The sequence below is a fragment of the Sinocyclocheilus grahami genome, unplaced genomic scaffold, assembly GCF_001515645.1.
Source record: "Sinocyclocheilus grahami isolate Dianchi unplaced genomic scaffold, SAMN03320097.WGS_v1.1 scaffold526.1, whole genome shotgun sequence".
NCBI lineage: Eukaryota > Metazoa > Chordata > Actinopteri > Cypriniformes > Cyprinidae > Sinocyclocheilus > Sinocyclocheilus grahami.
This window is the reverse complement of record NW_015505705.1, coordinates 891,217-910,517: the sequence shown is the minus strand read 5'-3', so window position 1 is coordinate 910,517 and position 19,301 is coordinate 891,217. Positions and strand designations below refer to the sequence as shown.

Sequence of the window (19,301 nt, the reverse complement as noted above, 5' to 3'; positions counted from 1 at the left end):
TGGATTTGCCATAGCTATGAGTTCCCATTTCATGCTATTCTTAGAGTTGCACATATTACGTAAATCTGGTTGACTTTCTACAACTTTCTCCCATCTCCCGCCTGCATCTCTGGCGCTCAGCCACAGTGATCTTTGGGTTCTTCTTTACCTCTCTCACCAAGGCTCTTCTCCCCCGATAGCTCAGTTTGGCCGGACGGCCAGCTCTAGGAAGGGTTCTGGTTGTCCCAAACGTCTTCCATTTAAGGATTATGGAGGCCACTGTGCTCTTAGGAACCTTAAGTGCAGCAGAAATTTTTTTGTAACCTTGGCCAGATCTGTGTCTTGCCACAATTCGGTCTCTGAGCTCTTCAGGCAGTTCCTTTGACCTCATGATTCTCATTTGCTCTGACATGCACTGTGAGCTGTAAGGTCTTATATAGACAGGTGTGTGGCTTTCCTAATCAAGTCCAATCAGTATAATCAAACACAGCTGGACTCAAATGAAGGTGTAGAACCATCTCAAGGATGATCAGAAGAAATGGACAGCCCCTGAGTTAAATATATGAGTGTCACAGCAAAGGGTCTGAATACTTAGGACCATGTGATATTTCAGTTTTTCTTTTTTAATAAATCTGCAAAAATTTCAACAATTCTGTGTTTTTCTGTCAATATGGGGTGCTGTGTGTACATTAATGAGGAAAAAAAATTAACTTAAATGATTTTAGCAAATGGCTGCAATTTAACAAAGAGTGAAAAATTTAAGGGGGTCTGAATACTTTCCGTACCCACTGTATATATACAGTATATATATATACACACATACACATATATACATGCATATATGTGTGCGTGTGTGTATTACAAAAATGCTTTCGATCTGCTTTGTACTCATAATCCGTTTAATGTTCCCTGTTTCGTAGCATGACAGTATACAGGCTTTTAACCAGATTTGAGCTAAAGAAGAACAAATTTACACTTTTTTGGTCACATTTTATTAAATATAAGCATATGGTGCAATCAAATCCTCATGGGAAGCTTGTATTTATGAGTTGAGAAGTTGTAATTATGGGGTCAGGAGCGTTTCAATAATTTTGTTCAAAGTAAGATGGCAATGTACCTTTTCTACAAAGAATACAGCAAGGTTTTATTTAACTCTACTTAAATAGAATAAATAAATTGTGTGCACCAAGTGTGTTTTTGCTTTTTTCATGTTTTTATTAAATTTATGAAGGTGCTGTAAACAGAATTGTTATGTATTCTATCGTTATATGTACATCCAACTTAGCTAGTTTTAAATGCTGCATCTATTGTGTCTGCTATATTTTCTCACTGAAATGCCCCCAATTTGGAAACTTGGGGCTCAAAGAAAATGTTTAATTTCGACATTGTGATGGCGTTCATGTGCGTTCAACTTGTAAATACAACCTTTCAGACATTTGTCTTAAAGAGAATTTCCACTGTCTGTTTCTCCTCTTAATGTGGGCTGTGATGGTATATAAGCATATGTGCGCTAATCAAACACAGATCTATTACCATCTGATCTGATTCCATTAAATATCAAATCTTTGGCTTCGAAAACATACTCCAGATGGAATATCTCAGCGGGGATCTACAGTTGAAATGTCAGTTCAGTCATAACCAAAAGGTTAGTGAAAATCGATGAGAGAAACTGTGATCTCGATGAGCAGAGCGCCAAACGTGAGTCAGCGAATGAACCGAGTGACCTGCAGCCCACTCTCTCTCCCTCCCTCCTACTCCTCACCTACATGATACTGGGATTCAGCAGTAATAATGTGTGACAAATCTCAGCATGACGACAACAGACAACAGAGGATTACTGCATAAAACTTGAAAACGTGAGTTAAGATGCTCTTATATATTGTTGTTGTTTGTGAATGCACTAGATGTTTTGTTATCTGGGAGCCGGACGTCTCCTGCAGGGTAGAGGCAGGTGGAGAGGATGGAGGAAGGGTGTGTGGTGGTGGAATAGCCTGCTGGGCTTTGCAGTGTCTCACTGTGAGACTTTAATAACAGGCACTTAGGAGGACACCTCCTCCATTTCACTTCCCTCACTGTGGAGGATGTGCTAGCCTGAGCTCCATTATTAAAGCACACACACCCAGCTCACACTCTCTGATCTCACCTCAGCTTCCACACCAGTATGAATACTGCTACAAAAGACTGTCCAACAGAACTATGCCAAACAAATGATTACATATTATTGGTCTTTTTCTTTCTTTCTCGTTTTCTTTTTACTTGTTTGCCTTCCACTTACTCTGTTTTTGTTTGTTTGTTTGTTTTGTAATTTCTTTCTACTTTCTTTAAATTTTTTTGTTTCATTCGTCTTTTTCCTTCAGATTATCTTCCATTTATTCTCTTTTTCGTTTTGTGTTTGTTTGGTTTTCCACTTTTCTTTCTCTTTCTACTTTTTCTTTCTATCTATCTATCTATCTGTCTTTTTTTCTTATTTTCATTTTTCTTTCTTTTTTCATTCAGGTTATCTTCCATTTATAATTTTTTTTCATTTTGAGTTTGTTTTTTCACTTCTCTTTTTTGTTTTCTTTCTTCTTTTTCTGTCTATCTATCTTTTCTTTTTTCTTTCCTTTTTTCATTCAGGTTATCTTCCATTAATTCCACTTTTTAATTTTGTGTTTGTTTGATTTTCCACTTCTCTCTCTTTCTTTCTTTCTTTCTTTCAACCTGTTAATCTTCCATTTATGATCTTTTTTCTTTCCTATACTCTGCCTTTAACATCATATTTTGTCTTTCCTCCTTTCATATGTCACATTTCTTTTTGTCATCCTCCTTCATTCTCTCCCGTTCCCCTCTTTGATGAATGTTTTCTCCCCCCATCCTCTCTGCAGATGAGCGTAAAGCTAATGTTTGGCCGTGAAGAGGGTGTGCATTGTAACGGAATAATGAAATGGACTGACTCCACCGAACGTCCCGCTCCCTCCCTCAGATACTCTTTTGTTTGAGGAGAAAGAGAGGCTGTAGAATAGATCACCAGCACGAGTCGAGTGTTAAAAAGCATGTTATCACAGCTTTACTTTCTTTAGCTTTCTCCAGCTACTTCACACTAATACAGTCCTACAGGTGACACAAAACACTCTCAACCTTTATAAGGAATAGGGCAGCTAATAAAATACTTTATAGTTCTGTAGCACACAGTAAGCTTCCTCTAGCTCTCAAAACGGAGTGAACAGATGGTAGGAAGGTATAAGTGGGTGTGAAATGAATAACGTTCTTTGAAAGTAAATTCAAAAGTGGAACGACGAGTTCAGTAAATATATTATTACTGACGTATAATCATCTGAAATGTCTCCATTTATCACATTATAAATTATTAAAGCACAGACAGGCCTGCTTGAGAACAACTACGGAAAAATTGCAGCCTCAAATAAACTCTGATAAGTCAGCAAACTTAATTCAGGCAGATATTATAATATTAATATAAAAAAGCACTGGGAGGCTCATATTAGACATTTATCATGGAAGAGAAGATAGCAAAAAGAATGTTCACTAGACAAAGAAAAGCAATGAGTGATGACTGCTGTAAGTGAGGGGGAAGCAAACACAAATGCATTATTCTCGTTCCCTAAACCTGCTCCCATTAGTCCAATGCTTAGTCTTTTTGTTTCTGCTGCTTGTCTTTAAGGCCTGAGGCAAAGAGCAAGGTTTAAAATCTCCCCAAAGCCCAGCACTGCTGCACTGAGTTGCGGAAGACTACAGGGTTTTTAACTGCACACCCAGACAGACAGAGAGAGAGAGAGAGAGTGAGCACAGGAAAGACTGGATTAGAAATGCTCCATTGTTCTTTCAGATGGAATCTGTAATTTTGCATGTGCACAATCTACTCTTGTTAGTATAACTGAGAGAGTGCAGACAAAGACACAAGAATAATCACTACCCACACTGTCTTTGTCTCAGCTGACTGATTACCCCATAGATACTTGTGCTGCTGGGTAATATACAGTAGTATCATATGTTTACAATACATTCTATTTCAGTTTGATTTGATGATATAAAATAAACCCATTTTGTGAACATTGCAACAATTTCGATGCTTTGACATGCTATTTGGCCATCAGTTTCCTTAAGACCATCTCAGTAGCAACCTCAGTTGTAAATTTGCCGATATTTTTGCAAAAGTTTGATTCGTTCCTGCAAATCAGTTCTTTTGAATAATTTCTTTCGAAAATGATTCGAGTTACAACCATATATATTCAAACAAATGCTGTTGCTTTTGAAGTATCTATTCATCAAAGAGTTCTGAGAATTTTTTTTATCACTGTTTCCACAAAAATATTAAGCAGCACAACTGTTTTCAACATTGATAATAATAAGAAATTTTTCTTGATCATCAAATCAGCATATTAGAAGGATTTCCGGGGGATCATGTGACACTGAAGACTGGAGTAAGCACATTTTAAAAAATTTAAAAACTCATTAAATTTGAAATATTTGATCAAATAAATGCAGCCTTGTTGAGCAGACGAAACGTCTTTCAAAAACATTTTCAAATTTTACCAACCTTATCTTATTTTTGACTGATAGCTATACCAACAGCATATGATTATGAGAAAATGATGACCAGATATGTGATATTTGAATTCTGCAGAAATCTGCAGAGGTTTCTGCTGAATTTCATGGTCACAGTTTCTATGTAAATGTTGTCATGGAATCGTGAGTAGAATCAATACCAAAAAATAACTAATCGCTTTGTTTTGTTTATATTTACAATCACCATGTCTCTTCTGACTGACTTGCAATAGGAGAGAAAACAACTTGTTTGTTCCTGCCACAACGGCCACCAAATATTTTACACTTTTAACACAGTCCCCACCCAGTCACACTTCCCTCCAACACTCAACCACACTCAACCACACACACACACACACACGCACACACACACTTCTCAGGTATCAGATAAAAATGTATCCTTCCCTTTAGTCCTCTGCCCTGACATCTTTTTTTCTTTTTCTTTTGTGTGGTGTGATCTATAGGTGCACTTCTTTTATTCTTTAACCACCTTGTTTGAACAAGGGAAAAATATTCTCTCTCTCTTCTCCTCCATTCCTCTGCTGTTTTCTGTTCATAACAAGTGCAATTCTGCTTAGTCAACACACCTAAGAATTATTTTACTAAAACATGCAGAACTTAACTTGAGATGAAAACACAGCAGGTCATTTTCCAAACAGTGCTGATGGTGAAAATCCCATTGAGTGTTTTATGGACAGCACAACTGTTTTCAACATTGATAATAATAAGAAATTTTTCTTGATCATCAAATCAGCATATTAGAAGGATTTCCGGGGGATCATGTGACACTGAAGACTGGAGTAAGCACATTTTAAAAAATTTAAAAAATCATTAAATTTGAAATATTTGATCAAATAAATGCAGCCTTGTTGAGCAGACGAAACGTCTTTCAAAAACATTTTCAAATTTTACCAACCTTATCTTATTTTTGACTGATAGCTATACCAACAGCATATGATTATGAGAAAATGATGACCAGGTATGTGATATTTGATTATCATGGTCACAGTTTCTATGTAAATGTTGTCATGGAATCGTGGAAAAATATTCTCTCTCTCTTCTCCTCCATTCCTCTGCTGTTTTCTGTTCATAACAAGTGCAATTCTGCTTAGTCAACACACCTAAGAATTATTTTACTAAAACATGCAGAACTAAACTTGAGATGAAAACACAGCAGGTCATTTTCCAAACAGTGCTGATGGTGAAAATCCCATTGAGTGTTTCATGGGAGCTCCATAAATCTATTCCCGCTGTAATAGTGTTGACCTTTTTCTTTGTGCCTGGGAAACCAATTTAAGATCCCTCTTATAGTCCATTCACATTCACTGCTAACTGGCTCATGTCTCTTTAAACAATACCCAAAACCCTGAGCACCCTGAAACCCACCCTGCCCAAGGGCGACTCTCCCCATTTCTCGCATTTTTCATGGATTCCTGACAGGGAATGACCAACTTAGCTTGAGATGAGAGGGACTTGAAAGCTGTGATGAAACACCCTTAGGAATAATGGAAAAGAAAAGAAAAGGGAGTGACAGAGAACAAGAGAGAGCCTGACAGTGAGAGGGGTTAAGAAGAGTATAAAGAGGAGACTTCATAAGAAGCTTATCACCACAGGTACTGAAGTATTCGCATAGTTTTGTTACTTGAATCAACATATGGAAACATTATGCACACCAGGGTGAAAAGATGAAATATTATAGATTAAAGATTATCTTCTTTCCAAGGAAAGAGGGAGAAAAATAAGCACCCAAAAAGATTTACATCAGTGCAACATGAATATTTTCACAAAGGTCAATTTCTTCAACAGGAAAATAATGTTGAATAACATGTCTTTATAAAGTTTATATAAACTTTTGTTTTAAAATTCTATAACAGTGAAACGTTATAATATAATATATGAATTCCTATTATATTCTATTATATTATACTGTAATATCATTTTTAAATTATAGTAAAATTTTATTTAAAACATCTCAATTTTTCTGCTTAATTAAAATGTTTATTACCATTTAATATAATATAATATAATAATGTTTAGTATATTGGGATAGGGGAAAACCCGCCATAAAGTCTAGATATATGTTTTTTCAAAGTTAAACTTGCATTAATTTTACATGGCTTTCTAAACATGCGGCTCTTTTGTGCGAGACATGAGTGCAACAGTAATAGATGTCAGTCTAGAAAATGTGCGAAATATGCGTTCTGTGTGAACGGATTGGTTTCGGTTTTGATGTAAACAAGATCTTCTCCGCATTGGTGATCTCTTTTTTCCACTATATTTTTAATGAACAACGCAGCAGCGCTGCATCTAGTGGCTTCAACTGGATAGGCTGACAAAAACATTATAATGCAACGACACTTACATCGTCATCGCATCTTGTGCGCCGCTGATAAGGCTGCCTCCTTAACGCACACCTAAAATTCGAATGCAACGTTTTTGCATTCGAAAGTGGATTTTTATTTTAAATTCGACGAATATTCAAAATTCGATTTTTTTTACAGCCCTAATTGATACTGTGGCACTTCCAAATGGCTGACCCTTGTCTACCAGGGGTCATTTCCCAAACGCATCCCCCCTCTGCTCCTCATTCTTTCCTGTCTCCTCTGTCCTATCCATAACAGTGGCACAAAGCCCCCAACAATCAAGCATTTTTCTCATTTTAAACACCTTATATTCATCTCACATTCAACATCCTTATAAAGTCCAAAACTTTCAATAGCTCAATCATTCATGTCAAACTACAAAAACTTTAAATGTTTCTCCAGTGACAGACAAAAGGAAGTCCTATTGTATACCTTTCAGCATGGGAGCATCGGTAACCATTTCCATAGGACTAGTTCTGAAGATCTTCAAAGGACAGGAGATACAAACTGTTCATTAATCCAAATGAAGTGACTCATGAAGTGACTCCCCCCTCATGTCCCCGGGCTCTTGACCGTGTCTGTGCTCCACAGAGCTCAATGAACACGTAATGTGAGGCTGATGCTTCAAATGCAGACCACCGGTGCATCTGACCCCCGTCTACCTCAGACAGTCTGTCTTGGTTTCTAGTGTGGTATTATCATCATTTATGTTATTATTTGATTGCTTCTTTTATAAGAGCACAAGAACAAATGCGACCAAAAATAAAAATGTGACTAATTTTTCACATGTACACTCTTAAAAATAAAGGTGCTTCAAAAGGTTCTTCAAGCGATGCCATAGAAGAACCATTTTTGGTTCCACAAAGAACCATTCAGTCAAAGGTTCTTTAAAGAACCATCTCTTTCTTACCTTTTTATAATCTGAAGAACCTTCTTTCGCCACAAAGAACCTTTTGTGAAACAGAAAGGTTCTTCAGGTGTTAAAGGTTCTTTATGGAACCATTTAGACTAAAAGGTTCTTCTATGGCATCGTGAAGCACCTTTATTTTTAAGAGTGTAACATCCTGCAGTGAATATTGTGCTAGTGCTAAAAATAATATAGCTTATCTCTTTTATTCAATAACGCACTATGACCTGGAATGCTATGTTATCTAAGCCTTTCAGACGTGTTAATGATAGAGTGATAATGAAAGAATAAAGAGGAGAGACTGATAATACACCAGAGTGACATGTCATGCTGATCAGTTTGACATCAAATAATGGTAGTTTAAAATAAACGAAAATTAAAATTCATTGCAATCCAATCAGGTGTTCAGGTGTCTAAAAATTTCACACTGTTTGACATCAAAGTTTGTATGAAAAAATCATTCAGGGATTGGTTTATGTGAATGCCGTGCCTACTGCAATCTACAAATGGAAACCTCAGGTTGACATTAAATAATAGTAGCTCTGTGCCTGATTTTGTCTCAAAATCCTTGGGGGGACCTTTCAAATCTCTCTTTCAGAAGGCTGCTGACCTGCGGATGAAGTTGGATCAGGACAAGCCCTATCGAGAACCTACCGTGTCTCAAATAAACCCTCCTCTAAGTGCAGCAGCCATACTGTATGCTCCTCAAAGGTTTTCTCATCTTCATCACAGAGCTTAGCATATCTCGTCTGCTGCTCTCATTCAACCCATTTAAACCTCTCTGAGGGGGAGACGAAGTCTGCTGTTCCATAATTACATCAGTAAAATAAGCTAGCCATGCCTGACTGTGAAGGGGAGCCCATATAGGCTCTCAAGGGACCCAAAAACACTTTCTCTCAATAGACCCTTTCGCACCGCTTTAGTTCCAGAACTAAACGTACGGTACTAAAGTACTGGGACGATTTTGCGTGAACTATTTCCCAGTACCATTTAAAGGGTTGCATTCGCACCGACAGTAGTGTACTAAGAAGTGACGTAAGCTGGTCGACAGCGACGTCATTTGTGCGCGGTGTTCAACAACATTAACAAAGAACTACGTTAACAACAGGAGGATGGAGGACGCTGTGATCGGAGCTGTGTTTGTTGTGTCTCGCGGATTTCACAATAATGGACATGAAAAGTCGATGTATACGTAAAGCGATTGAAAGAACGGAAAGGAGGACTAAGAATCTCCAACGACAACTGGCAGTGCTACATTTGCTACAAGTGCCTGCACTTAAGCGTCCGTCCATCTATCGCTGTTCTCCATACTTGCGAAATAAGTTGACATGCTTACAGTATTTTTACACTGAGTTTTAAATCATGGCAGGTGAGGGCGGTTTCATACGCGTTTGGCCAATCAATGTCTACTTACGTCACGATTAGTACCAGTTGTGCTGGTTAGACCCTGCTCCGGAGTAGGAGCTAATTTGGTTCTCGAAAAAGGCAGTCCGGTACTAAAATCGCTCCCAGTTCCGGCAGTGCGAAAATGCCAAAAAGTGGGTAGTTCCACAATTAGTTCTGGTACTATGAAAAGGTTCCTGCGGTGCGAAAGGCCCTAATGTCTGAAGTCACGTTCATCTCTCTGATATGTGCTTTTGTTGATAGTGCCTTAGTAAAAAAGTAATGTGCAAAGCTTTCAAGCAAAAGTGCTGAGATATTCCTTAGAACCATTTTATTATTTTATTTTATTAAATTTTTATGTATTATATTCTTACGTTCACAATTCTGATGTATACTTGTGCTGATAGTGCAGTTTCTGAATAATTACATGATTGTCTTCTGTAGAGCTTGTTCATCGCTGAAACGGAATTTGTTGCATAACTGATCAATTTTACAGCATTAACACTGTTATTTTCCTGTTTAATAATGTGAAGCTGCTTTGCAACAATCTAAATGGTATAAAGTGCTATATAAATAAATGTGACGTTACTTACTAAATTCTGATTGGATGAGCCACGTTCAAAAACACTGTAATACACCTGATTATATTAATGCGAGTTGCTATGTTGCTTGGCAACAGTAAAAAGTATTAATGGAACATCTGTGTTTTTTAATCATTTTGCTGGTGCTGACATTTAATACAAAGCAGAAAGTTACCATGTGTTACAGTGATTTTACCTCTACTTCACATCACTGCTTACCCACAGTGAAACGCTGTAACGCATGGCCTCTCATGGTATATTGCTTTAATTTTTCAGGTGTGTGTGAGATTCATCATTATGGCCACACTCGTGTCTATATTCTGATGTTCCACACCCGCACACAGTTCATTGCCATCATCCTAATTCATCTAGATGCACCAGTCATTATCAGGTTTGAGGCAGTGAAGTTGGGGGAAATGGAGTGTAAATGGGGCTAATTTGTGTCCTCTGTCAGGGGAAAATGGAGTGATGACAGGAAGAGAAGAGGAGGAGGAGGACTGCAGATGGGTCCTCTCACTGATCAGAGGGGATAAATGTTTGGCTGAAGGGCTCACGATTTACACACTTCCAATGACATGCTTGAACAAAGAGTGCCAGTCTGGAGGAAAGAGACAGAGGGAGAAAATCGAGAGGGCAAGAGACTAGGCGTGGGGATGAATGCAGATGAGCATGTCTGGATGCTGCTGTGTTCTTTCTCTCAATCAAAGCTAAAATAACAAAATAGAAAGAGACAACTTTTAAAACTCACGTTGAGGTTATCCTGGGAAAAGCTGTGCCAGTCTATCAGTATTTCCTACAATAGGGAATTTCTCATAATTCATTATATGAGAAAGAGGGAGCGAAAATAGTGGATTTGGGCACAGCTGCAGACACTTATGTGTGATGTTACATACACATCATGACTGATTAACATACTGATTAACGAGAAAAAAAAATCTACTTTAGATCTAATCGTTGAGACTGATGCACATTTCTCAAATGAAAGAAGAGAAAATACTGGTTAATTGCAACACGATAAAAAAGGTTAAATAAAATCAAATATTTAATTAAATTAATCATTCTAAAATAATAAAATTATCAAATAAGAAGGTCAAATTAATAATAAAGTTTGCAACATAATAAAGCATAATTTTTGTTTTGTTTTGACAAGAACAAAAATAAAATCAAATTTTTTTTGTCAAAACAAAATCTGATTTTAGTTGTTTGTCTGAATAAATACTTTGATGCTTTGATGCTTATTATTCAAACCTGCGTTTACCGTATGAGCACCACAGTGCAACATACTTAGACATTCGCTGACTGCAAGGCCACCAAAGTCATTTCTCAGAGTGGAAGGTGTTGTAAAGATCACAGTTTTCTTAATGTCCAGTCTGTAGCACCATGGCAATTTCAAGCTGAACAAATTCTCAGTGCACACATATCTTGTGTCAAGTGTTGTGTGAGAGAATGACCACTAATGCTGGCAGTTCACACATCCAGAACGAGCACACACATTCATAGCTTTGGGATTCCCGCTGCTGACAGTGAATAAGAGGTAGGATAAAACTTTGGCTCAAAGCCAACAGCTCTTCTCGTCTGGCAGGAAGCCCCAATGGAAAGGAAAATAGGGGTGGAGGCGGCAATGAAAACCACACCGGTGCACTACAGCCCTTCCTCAGTACACCTGAGACCAACGGACAGAAACTTCCACATGATGAGAACAACCTACAAGCCCTGACAGGTCTGGAGAGAGGAAATGAGTGTGTTCATAAGGCATCAAGCCATCTTTTAGGACCTTAAGAGACTTAATTTGGGAAAGAGGTGTAATTTTGAGTGTCAGGGTTCCGTCATTCTCTCATTCTTCCAATCTCTTATTCTCTAGCTTCATTTTATTGCACCTGCATCAACAAGCAGAACCTCACAAACAAAGTGCTCCTTCAAGAAATTAAGGGAGAGGGAAAAAAAGGCAGGGAGTTGAAAGACTTGAGCTTTTGCTTTGGGCAATGAATGGACAGGAATGTCACACACATACAGAAGAGAGATAGGCAAACTACAAAAGCAAAGACAGAAAGAAAGTTCTTTAGAAGAATAGCTTTCAGACTATTCATTCATTTCTTTCTTTTTTCAATTATGTATCTCTAATTTTAAAGTCAAATAAAAAGTCAGAGGCTAACCAGTACTGCTGGATAAAGTCAAGGGAGATCTGATGAACAAAACAAAATAAAAGCACAAAATATTAGTTAATTGCATAAGGTTAATTTTGCAATGAAAGATAGACAAAATAAAACTTAAATAAAACATTAAATAAAATATAAAATAAAAGAATAAATAAAAAGTTATTCTTTATATATTATATTCGATATTCTTATATTGTTACATTGCAATATATAGAAAATACGTTTTTGCTACATTGTTCCATTCTCTTAATCTGTCTTTACAAGAAGTGGAACTAACTTTACGGGAACTGTCAATGCCCTCCATGAATGTACACTGGTTTTTAGTTATAGGTGAAGTAAAGCTAGATTTATCTCAGTGCTGGATGATTTCTATATGGTTGGAAGGCAATGAATCTTATCTCTTCATCATGGTATTTTGTGCGTGTATGTGTGCTAGAGAGACTCAGCCTTTTACCACAGAGACACAATAGAGCTATTTCTGAGGCACACACTTGCCATCGACCAAACCACTACAGATCAATACCCCATTATCACATCAGTACCAGACACTATTTAGGCTCAATTCAGAGTGAGACTTACTGCTGAACAACCTGTCCTTTGAAAACCACCTCCATCTCACACATAAATGCTGCCAGTACACGACCAAAACCACTCACTCTCACATGCCCAACCATATACACTGTAGTTCTCACTTTCTCCCCCTCAGCAGGCTGTCATGTCCCACAGAAGGTGTCTCATCAAAGTGCGTCAGTAATGAACACACTTTACCAGACTGCTAATGAGAAGGCTGCTCATTCTGCCAAAACCATGCAATTTGTATTTGTACAGAAGTTTGTATTGATAGGACCATATCTAAGCATTTCATATACAACAGAAGTACAACTGTATGTTATATTTAAAATCACAGAGTTCCCTTCCCAGTCCACACAAACCATTTGTGGAAACTAATTCACAAAAATTAGTCATTTAGATATTACTATAGTACTAATGACCTATCTATGAGAACATTAACATACTGTATGACTGCTGACATTTACATATGAACGGCCATGCAGTATAGAGTTGAGATGGCATAAACTAAAACAAAGTCACCCAACTTTTCATGTTTTTAGTAGAGATTGTAAGGCAGAACTATCAATTGATGTGGCGATATATAGAGCTAAGCATTGTTTGCATAACAATATTGTACAATGTTTTGTTTCTAAACAACAGATCCTCTCAAAGGAGCATATATAAAGAAAACAAAAAAGCCCCAAAAACAGAGCCTTGAGGTACCCCACAGGTGATAATGAGTCACAACCTACTATTTCTATTTTGAACAGCACTTTGGCAAACATTTGTTGTTTTTAAATGTGCTAAAGTAGTATTCAGAGGATTACATCTGTGATATTTTTAATGTCACATTGCCTGGAGAACTTGCACCATCAAGCTTACAAAAAGAAAATGAGCGTCTCTGACTGTAAGACTGTAATCTTTCTCGAACGGGACCACGGTGCCCCAGGCAGCAAGTTTGTGTGATTTTTTATTATTGGAATCCTCTGACCCTGCTGTATGTAAAAGCCACGGTGAAGCTTCACAGCCTGTACATTTGTGCTGCATGGAACTGGAATCACAGAAAAAGCTTTTGCTGAAAGCAAGAGGCTGCTTTTATCCACACAACCTCTCCTCTGTGCCAAACAAGCAGAAGAGGCTCAACAAAACCTGCACCCGCATGCCACAAGGCAAGAATGAAGACACTCAGGTCTCTACTTACAAGAAAGTTAATTTGGAAAGTAAAATAGACCAGCATGCAACAGCAGTCACTCCTTTCAAACTGAGATCAGATCTCTTCCAGGTCAGTGGAGGATATTGAGAGAGCCAATCTTTTCTCCCTGATGACCCTTGCTGAAGGGGAGTCTCTTTTGTGCTTTGACTGAAAGGGTGTTAGTCACAAACAGATATGGGAACAAGTAGCATTAAAGGGATAGTTCACCTAAAAATGCCAATTCTGTCATCATTTACATGGAACACTTTTTAATACAATGAAAGTTAATGAAGCCCAGGCCTGTCAAGATCCAAACTGACTACAAAAAAACTACAAAAGTGTTGTAAAGGTGTTCTTCTGAAGCCATATGGAAGCTTTGGGTGCGATCTTCTTTTGTGATCTCCAAAAGAAAAAGTCATACAGGTTTGGAATAACACGAGGGTGAGTAAATGATGACATAATTGTCACTTTTGGGTGAACTGTTCTTTTAAGAACTGAGTGTCTCTTTTCTTTGAGACTCTCAGACTAACAAAAATTTAGCTGAGTGTAAAGGTTCACGTGGTTAATTCCCAACAACTCCCCTCTCTCTTTTCTATTCTCCCAATCTCTCTTTCTTCAACATTATTCTTGTCAATTGTCTCACTAAAGTCGTTAAGTGAATGAGTAAGTAATCTGTGGTTTGCCTGCAGCTGCATGGCCCGTCTCAGCAGGCTTGTGGTCTGTAGATCTTCAAAGATTAAAATTATCTGAAATGTGTCAGATCAAGGCCTTTGTTGTGACGGGTAAATTTAAATGGTTAAACGGTTACGGATTTTACTCAATAAATAGTTGACTCAAAGATGCTTGATCTAGCTGTTAACAGTCCATTCACAAATTCCTGAGCCCACTCTCTCACACAGAGATCCCCTTACTAGAGTTTAAACACACATGCTTCCTAGATCCACACTTGCACCACCACTTTATTATTCTTTTGGCTTTGCAGGAATAACGTCCTTACGGAAAGGGACTTCTGTTCTGAAACAGTACGTTTGTGCGTGGGTCTTCCTGCCTTTGGGTTAGAAATTTAATTTTTCTGGTTCTACAGGATTTAGACAAGAAGAGATGCCTCTTGCATCCATTATGAAAAAGCATGACATATACAAACGTCAGCAAGACCCATTCACACACACCCTTACTGTAGGCATGTTCCTATTAACAAATTACTTGGGGGAAAAAACACTACTTTCAATAATGTCACATTACTCTCCTGCCTTTAATGGAAGCTAAAGGTGAAAGATCAGATATTGTGAGCTTAGAGGAAAGATGGTAACACCATAAATGTTTTGCTATTCTTATGGGACATTTTTTAGAAATTTCAAACCTACACAGATAGCAAAAGCTGCCCCCCCCCCCCCACACACACACACACAGAATTTGTGTAACAAAGCCACAAATGTATGTTTCTATTTCCTTTTTTTCTCCCATTACCCCCTCCTCGTCACCTCCTGTGGGTCTACGTTTAAACATCCAGTCAAGTGCTAATATTGAAAGAGGAGGACACGCTGAATGAATGGAGGACACGCTGCATTAAGAAACACACATTAGCAAGAGACGACAGGGAATATCTGTCAGGTCTCGCACATACACATCTAACATGAGGATTATAATATCTCATATAATACAGACTATTCCTTACGGGTTTACAGAGGCCACAACATCACAGATAATCCATAATGGTTATGCATTTTTTGTTTGATCCATGGCATCTGGTTTCTAGGTTATATGTATTCATGAGCTGTCCGTGAGAACAATGAATGTGTGTGTTTGATCGCTGCTTGAAAAATAGTGTGAAACTACTTTAGAGTATCTGTAACAAGTTTAGAGATACATACCTTAAAGGAGACATATCATGAAAATCTGCCATTTCCAGGTTTTAAGTGCTATAATCAGGTCCCCAGTGCATCTACCAACCAAGGAAACTTGAAAAAGATTAACCAAGTAACTTTGTTTTGAGAAGCCTTTTTCTGAAAGCCTCTGAAAAAATGTCTGATTTCGCTCCCTTGGTGACGTGGCAAAGGGATTTCATTATAATATTACCGCCCCATAATCTGTAAATTTACACCCACGGCACCGACATTTGATTTAGCAAGCGACAACAGTGAACCAGCTCTAATGCCATGGCGAAAGTTTGAGCAAAACATGCTAACTGTTCTGTTTTTGGCTGCACAGACGAGCACAGAACACTATTTACAGTCCAGCCTCAGAGGAGACAAGCAGTGGATTTGTTGATTTATTTAATGTATATTGCTGCTGCCACACAGATCTAAAATAAACATGCAATTTATTTCCCAGCTGTTTACCTTCACAGACATAACCGACTGTTTTTTGTAACTCCTGTGTGTTTTTAACGTAAACCTGTGTGTGAATGAGAACTTAGTTTAGTACTCACATGCTGTGTGGTGGCCGCTTTCTGTCCATGTGCTTCGGGTGTGTGCTCTCAGAAAACCTTATATCATAAGTTTAAACTCATATGGTTTAAAACGCATGATTTCAGAACGATAAACATGATAATCAGAACCAAAACAGATGTTTTTTTTCTAGCAGGTATGAGCTGTAATGGCTTAGCTCTATTCTGGAAAAGGGGGCGGGAGCAGCAGCTCATTTGCATTTAAAGAGACAGGCCCGAAAAACAGCTTGTTTCTGCTTCCACTCAAAATCGCATTTTCAAAATGATATAATAAATTATCTGTGGAGTATTTTGAGCTGAAACTTCACAGACACATTCTGGGGACACCAGAGACTTATATTACATTTTGTAAAAAGGGGCATAATATGTCTCCTTTAAAAAAAAATCTAAAAACAATTTCCTAACCTCTTTGAAAAAGATCAAATGCAGGTGCTACAGAAACCAATAACAGCTCTGATCTCCATGTTCACTTGTTCATCCATTGTCTGTACGAGAACGTAGCCTTAATGTCTATTTCTATCTTGCTGAAAGATTAATTGTTTGTTGTTTTACACATTTGATTAATTTACTGCATTCTTGCTGAATAAAAGTATTAATTTCTTCCAAATAATAATACAAAAGAAAATCGCACTCACCCCAAACTTTTAAATGGTGGTGCGTATCTCTCTCCCTCCTTTTTTTGTTCAGACCCTTTAAATGAACACAAAGCCTTGCCTTTCTCTCATTATCTCTTCATCTCTTTTATTAGCTTCGTTAATGTACAGTTTTAACACGCTGTGGCAGTACTGTGACCCATTTAAGCCGTATTTCCTACCCCCCACAGACATATAGCTTCTCTACCCCCCATGTTTCACCCTGATGCCCTCTGCTCCAGTGGGGCAGAAGAAGGAAGAAATGCCCTGAGGGTCGCAGAGAAGCCATTCTGTTACTTAGTTCCACTTAACACACTTACAGAGCAAAGCAAAACAACAAGATTGCCTTCCTAAGCCTTCATATACAGAGACAAACACACTTCTATACAAATACAGTATCTTATTAGACCAATAAAGCACATGCATACTGACACACACTCATGTTTGAACACGTATGTCCCATTTCAATTGAATAACCAGCAGCTACTGCAAGGTCTGCAATTCCCAAAGTATTCCCCATATTTTACATGTTAATAAACTTTTTACATTTCTTATGCCCAGTATTTGAGGAACAATCTTGTCTGCTGCTTATTGACCTAAACCACAAAAGTTACTGTCCTCTAAAATCAATCTGTCTGTGTGACAGCAGCCCATTTTAAAGGAAGGAGTATGTTTATTGAGACTAATCGATAGATTAAACAGCATATGATGGGAACAAGACAGACGCATGTGATAAATTCCAGATATGAGCTCTTAAAGGAGACAGGTAGTCTCTGTCCAGTCTGATTCTGAGAGGGTCAGTGATATGGTGGTATAGGAAGAGTGTGGTTCATTGTTTGCTGTGTTCGCTCCTAGACTGAAGTATGCAGGAGTCTTTGTTTGGCCCGTTTGAGTTCCTCCACAGCGCACTCTACGGTAATTCATTCATAAAGCCACTAGACCGCTGGGAGACCTCAGACAACCAAGGAATCTGGCACCCTGTGTGCCATCTCTGTCTGACTGCGAACAGCTGAGAACCGCATCAATGACCCCATGCATGAGCCCAGACAGACCGGTATAAATATTAGTGGTCCACTGCATCTGGGTCTTTCTTTCAGGTCTGATTGACTTTTTACCTTGCTTAAATACATTTTAGGTGTCTATATACAGTAGTCATCTTTTATCTTATTTATATTTCACTTTGCTGTCTGTTTTCTTTTGTATCTTTCCTCAGAATCTCAGCTCAGCTGCTTTTTCAGTCATCTAATCACAATGAATCACATTCCACAGAACTGTAGACAACACACACACACACACACACTCATACACAAAAACACACACTGAACTATCCTGGAGTGGCTCTGGTGGTTTACAGTAAAACTTTTAAATGAGGCACATTATTCATGAGGTAACACAGCAGAACTTAACAAGGCTGCAAAACATTTCAGACAGACTCTTACAGACAAAACTCTGGGTATGTTGACAGATCTGTACATACAATACTTTCAGAACTAAAGCATGCTGTCATTCAAGTTTTCTACTTACAAAAAATGTTAATGCTGAAGATAATTTGTGACAGAACAGCAAAAATAGAGAGCAAACCTGAAAGATTTACTCCGTCCAGTGAGAAAATTCACACGCACACACAAAGGGAGCATGTGAGAGAGAATATACACTGATGGATCCTCCTCCTTGGCTTCCAAACATTTCTGTCTGGATGAGGGTTTTTTACGACCACAGAACCATTTGTTTTTGAGACCTCTCAAAACAAACCCCACATACACACTTAGACACACACGGCATATTGATTGTCCAACAAAGGCACACAAGACAGACTTTCAAAGACTCTATGGCAAGTAAACCTTATTAACCAAACAGTGTGGCATTTATCACTGTCAGCCGTCCACTCCAGCACAATCCCAGGGGACCCAGAGAAAGTCCAACAGGCAGACATAAATGTCCAATTGCAATGACATCTCTGAAAGAGAGTAAAATAGCATGGAAATACAGTTGATAGTGTGGCATACCTCAGAGGTAAATCCTAGGTCCGTTGTTGTTCCTCAATAAAGTATCCAAACATTAGTGGTTTGAATGTCTTCTTGCTTATTTCATACATGTAATGTCTCCTCCAATTACTGGCTGTAATCCAGCACGTCTCTGTGTCTCTTGTCTATCAGAACTCCACAGCACACTCACTCCAACCATGTGATGATGAGTCTGTCCGCTGAGAGTGCAGAAAGGGGTGTGTGTGCTCTCTCGCTCTCATTTGCACAACCCTCCCCGTTCCTCCATTTGCTTCTCCTCCCCCTCTCCTTCTCCTTCTCACCTCCCCCTTGCTCTTCCCCCTCTTTCTCTCTCGTTTCACCTCCACTGGATCAACAGTATCTGCCAGAACGCAGCCTGGGTCTTTGCCCCTAAGCTTTGAGACACCCCGTTTCCTTTTAAATTGCTTGCCTGTGAGCCCCTAAGATAACATACTTGTGTACACAAGACCCACAAAAGCACATACATACATAATACCACAACATAATACACGTATATCATACATTTTAATTATTTTACTATGAAGTATAAAAAAAACTTTAAACA

At 38.3% G+C, this 19,301-nt stretch overlaps 1 protein-coding gene across 1 annotated transcript in view; it reads right to left on the bottom strand.

Annotated features, from left to right (window-relative positions):
- Nucleotides 1–18,924, bottom strand: part of LOC107555129 (T-lymphoma invasion and metastasis-inducing protein 1-like) — a 51,147-nt gene extending 32,223 nt beyond the window's left edge. The window contains exon 1 of the mRNA XM_016237829.1: nt 18,740–18,924. The gene's annotated coding sequence lies outside the window, so the exon portion shown is untranslated. The remainder of the gene's footprint in view (nt 1–18,739) is intronic.
- Between the last annotated feature and the right edge of the window lie 377 nt (nt 18,925–19,301).